We start from the raw sequence: 5,296 nt of genomic DNA, 5'->3' as shown, positions 1-5,296 counted from the left end.
GGTCACTACCCAAAGCTCGTGACCATAGATGAGGGTAGGAACGTAGATCGACCGGTAAATCGAGAGCTTCGCCTTTTGACTCAGCTCTCTCTTCACCACGACAGATCGGTACAGCGCCCGCTTCACTGCAGACGCTGCACCAATCCGCCTGTCCATCTCCCGCTCCATTTTTCCCTCATTCTTATTTTAGAGCAGAAGATTCTTCTAACTTTATTAATAAAACAATAATGAAATCTGAGCATTTGTGTTTACTGGATACTTTAACGGGGTAATATATACCAAATATAACATAGAAACATATAAATGTTATGCTAAGACATGGAGAGAAGTCATGTTGCCTAACACAACCAAGAAAAATGTCTTTGTTTTGAAAGTGTCAACATAATTTGGAACCTTTGGATTTAAAATAAATTATAATCTTCAATATAAAGTATTTGAAAAACAAAAAAAAGAAGATATCTTGTACTTTAATGTGTTGTAGAGCTTTAATATAGACAGAAGGTGGAGACATTTAGCTAAAGTTTAACAAAAGAAAGAACTAAAGATTCATTGATAGATTAGATCTGATCCAGAATTACCCATTCTTGTCAAATCTGAACCAAAATTTAAAAACTTTTTGTATGTTTTTGCATCATTACATATTGTCTGAAAGCCTTAACATGATTAATGTCAACTTAAAGGGAATCACTTGAATTTTAAGCCGCAGGATAAATTATTTAACAGTGGTTTTTATTATTGTTTCAGAAAACAAAAACATTTTCTCTGTGTACATGCTGACGTGTGTCTAACCTTTAAATGCACAGTTTAAGTTCAGGTTTACAGAAACATTAACACATCAATGATCACGTGAACATGAACAAAAGTTCTCAAAATCACACAAGAAACATTCAAAATGTGCTTCATGTGTAAATTATCACACACCACCAAAGGCAAAGCAGTTATTATTTTTCCTGTGTGTTAGCAGAACAGATTTTAATCAAACCGTCAGAATGTAATCACTAAGCATCCGTCTATAACTGATTAAGCTTTGCAGCATTGTTGCAACAGCTAATCAACATTAGAAACCACACAAATAGCTATAACTACGTCACTTTTACAAATATTGAGCTCAAATTTAACGTGGCAGTAGCTGAGAGTCATTCACAACACATATTTCAAGCACTAACATAAGATGACCTTATTTTTAAATTTTGGATTAAAAGGTAGTGGGAGATATGAAATACTGTATTTTCTGCACTATAGGGCAAACAGGATTATTAGAGGCACCATCAATGAACGGTCCATTTTTGAACTTTTGTCATATATGAGGCGCATTGAGTGAAACAAAACTAATCTACACGAGAGTGGGCTAAAGGAAATGCAGATTTACTGTTAGATCTGAACCACTCTTCCACAGTGCCTTTAATGCCACAGATGAATGATTAGGCCAGTATTTATTCTGGGCTGCGACACACATTTTCAAGATCGCTGCAACAGCCATTTGTGTTTAGAAAACACAAAAAATGCTATAATTCAGTCAGTTCTACGGGTATTTGACTTTGGTAACAGCTGAGAATCATTGCCAACACATACTACAACTTAATGCATGCCAGTAACTACTGGAGTCAACTTTGTCTGTCTGTTAGCAAAATATCTCATGAACCACTGGATGGATTTTAATGAAACTCTCAGAAAGTCGTCATTGAATGTACGTCTGCAACTGATTACCTTTTAAAAATCAGCCCTGTTCAAGATGCCTGCCACAGTCAATCTGATGTTAGAAAACAGAAAAATGGCTGCAACTCTGTGAATTTTACAGATATTGTGCTACAACTGGGTGTGGTAGTAGCCGGGAGTTATCTTCAATACATACTCTGAGAATGATAGCTTTGATATAGCACAAAATTGAGTGTAACATTATTTACTCACTAAGGTTTGACCAAAACAACTACAACTCTATTTTTTTTACAACAAAAGATGGTTTTAGTCTAAAATTTTAGCTTTAAAGGCAGCAGGCTATATGCATTCCTCCAAAGAATGCTAGACCTTTCATTTTTAAAGAAATATGGAAGTTGTTTTTTTTAAATAGACCCTTGAGCTGAGACTGCTGCTAACAGAACCTGTCCTTTTTATTAAACCTGGTCTGTAAGCAGATGAACAGTGTCTGAAATGGCTTCTGCTACTTCCTTCATAACAACCGATTTGTCTGCCACATGTAGCATGGATTTAAGATTTGCCCAAAAGAACTGCTGCTTCCGTTCATCCCGTGGCCACTCGAGGTACGTCTGCTGCCTCAGTAAACTTCGAAGTTTCAGGAACTTCTTGGGAAGAGAGTCTGTTGGGATGGGTTCCAGTAAGATGAAGACCAAGGAGTCCTGCTGGACGCTGATGGCTCGATGCTGAGCAAAGAAGAGCTCATAGTTGCACCATTCGCTTTGCACAAAATGTTTTGACAGTATAAACAGCGTCTTGTAGCTGGACTCTACACAGTTAATTATGTTGTCTATGATCCATTCACCTGGGACAAAGTCTCGCTCGTGGACACAAAGAGAAAACCCAGAACCTTCCAGGGAGGGTACTAGCTGGCTGTCCACCCAGCCAGAGTCCTGATGACTGTACGAGATGAAAGCATGGTAACCAAATGTTAAATTATTCAACTTATTGCAGCGTTGCTTGCCTCTCCTCTTCATCCTGATCCAGACCCATAACATCTTTGAATACCAGATCCCATCACACTTGTAGAAAACCAGACTTACAACAGCAGCTACCACAATCACCACAGGCAAAGCCAATGCAGCTTGAAGCCATGCCTCACATGACAGCCGACTGGTTTTATACTCAGACAGTGACCGGCCTGCAAGGGATGGAGGGCTACTGCAGGCGTAGTCTAGTGGCCAGTCCATCAGCAAAGACTTGTTGAACTCGGTAACAAGCCAATAGGACTCACAGGAACAGAAGAATGGATTCCTTCCAGCATTGAGGGTCTTAAGTCCTGGTAGGCCTGCCAAAGCCTCCCTGGATATAGAAGTGATTGCATTCTGGTCAACAAAAAGATTGATGAGAGAGGGCATGTTCAGGTCTTCGGGGAGGACCTGGATGCTGTTGGAGCTGAGCTTGAGATATGTCAGCCTTGGGAATCGAGAAAGATCCTCCTGGGTCACTGCTGTTATTCCTGTTTTTGACAAGTTGATTCTCTCAAAGGCGGATGACAGATATTTAAAGACATCATTGCCCAGGTTGTTGCTCCCCAGGCTGAGTTCGATCAGCTGATGGGACCAAGAGCAGTCCCCGTCCAGGACAAGGGAGTTGAAGCTGAGGTCTAGGGATACCAGTGTCCTAATTTCCTTCATCTTCAAAGATATGAGGGAAAGGCTGCTGAAGCGGTTTTTGCTTAAATACAGGTGCTGCAGTTTAGGAAAGGCAGATGAGTATGGACAATGAGCCCACCAGAAACCTGATTCTGATAAAAGGTTGTCTGACAGATCAAGGGTCTTCAGGGATGGCAGGGTAGAAATGACTCCACAGGGTAAAATGTTCATCCCAGTCCCAGAAAACTTCAAATCAGTCAGTTTGGAGAAGGCCTTAAAGCTCATGTTAATAGTCGGATATCTGTACTGATAGTGATTCACGCCATTAAACGTGATGGAGTTAAGATTAATCGTGTGGTTGATGGTGTGAAACTGAAACCCATCTGGTGTGTCCTCATTATAAGTAATGTTCACAAACGAGATGTCATACAGGGGGGAGAGCCACACATTCTTCAGAAAAACCTCCATGAAAGAACTGTTTATCCAAGTGTTTTCAACGGTGAGATTCTTTATGAAAGGCATCGTTCTCAGGTGCTTGAAGGGGTCGCCGCTCACACTGCAGTTGTCCGGAAATAAGCTGATGAACCTCAGAGATTTCGCTTGGGTTTTATTCAAATCTATAAGAAAGTTCTCAAACATTGTGAAGTTCTCACAGAAAGATGCGTGAAGGGAAATCTTTTGAAGCAACTTAATTTTTGCAAGAGACCCAGACTCGTATTTTCTCCACTGGGTTCCTGCTCCCAAAATCAGATGGTGCAAAGAAACATTTGTTAATGGTTCAAAGTCATCATAGTCAACTGATGCAGCAGCAATGCTACCCAATGACAGAGTGCCCAGGTGTGTTAAATACCCAAAAGACGAAGGTATCCGATAGCTGGTGTACAGATTGTTGCTCAAATCCAAAATTTTTAGTTGTTTCAGAGAAAGGTCAGGAATGAATGATAACTCGTTGGAAGACATATTGAGAACTTTGAGCAATGGCGTGTTATCAAACATGCCAGGGGAAAGCTCTCGTAGTCCACAATGAGTCGCCTTCAGAAAACAGAGTTAAGACAATCCCAAAAACTGAGTTCTGTTCAATCTGTGGATGAAATTGTAAGAAATATCCAAGTATTGTGTGTCAGTGGGAATATCTGGGGGCATGTCCGTCAGATTTTGATTGGAGTAGTCTTTCATTCGTCTCCTCATTGTGACGCACAGCTTAATTTCAAAGTCTTCTTCTTTTTCAGCTGTGCAGTCAACATTTAACAGGAGGACAACAGCAATGGTCCGAGTCACCAGAGAAACACGTGCTCTAAAATACCAAAACAAATTGGAGAAATCAGTCAAAATAAATAAAATAAACTGCCGACGACAGTAATTTACTGAAACAAAAACGCTCCTGAAGCAATACAGCAAAACAATAAATCAGATAAATGTGAAAGAAAATTACCTTTGAGTAGACATGACTGCAGAAAGTGTTGGAAGTTCAGGTCTGAGACTTTGACACTGAGAACTGCTCTTTATTACTGTTCTGAGTAGAACAAGTCATACAATTAAAAATCACTTCCTCTTTTTACCCCACAGGAATTCCTCTTTTTTTCTGTTGTCTTCCTTTCACATGATCATAAATCATCAACAGGCTAATTTAAAATTGAGGATGACAGACCTATAAAAGCACACAAAATAGGTATAGCTCATTGAATCTTATAGATATTGAGCAAAGGTTCGGCGTACCAACATGGTACCCTTTATTCAAAGAAAGGAAAACCCATAAAGGTCACTGAAATAACTTGAAACTGACAAAAGTAATAATAAGTAAAAACATGACTTCAAGAAAATCAGTCGATGCTTTTGAATTTTAGTTAAATAGAATTATTTTGAAAAACAAACTAATAAAACTGGCTTTAAGCTGATAAAGAAGCTGGTACCCCAGAAAAGAATTAAACTAATTTGACCACAGGGACACGTTATATTAAGGTGTGTCCTCTAATTAGCATCACAGGTGTTTTCAATCCTGTAATCAGTCA

The 5,296-nt window shown here is 39.4% G+C and overlaps 1 pseudogene; it reads right to left on the bottom strand.

The window, feature by feature from the left end:
- Positions 1-1,733: 1,733 nt before the first annotated feature.
- On the bottom strand, positions 1,734-4,832 carry LOC108241864 (annotated as a pseudogene).
- Positions 4,833-5,296: the final 464 nt, after the last annotated feature.

Source organism: Kryptolebias marmoratus, linkage group LG1 (assembly GCF_001649575.2).
Source record: "Kryptolebias marmoratus isolate JLee-2015 linkage group LG1, ASM164957v2, whole genome shotgun sequence".
Classification (NCBI taxonomy): Eukaryota; Metazoa; Chordata; class Actinopteri; order Cyprinodontiformes; family Rivulidae; genus Kryptolebias; species Kryptolebias marmoratus.
The sequence above is the reverse complement of the archived record's forward strand: the minus strand, read 5'-3'. Positions and strand labels throughout refer to the sequence as shown.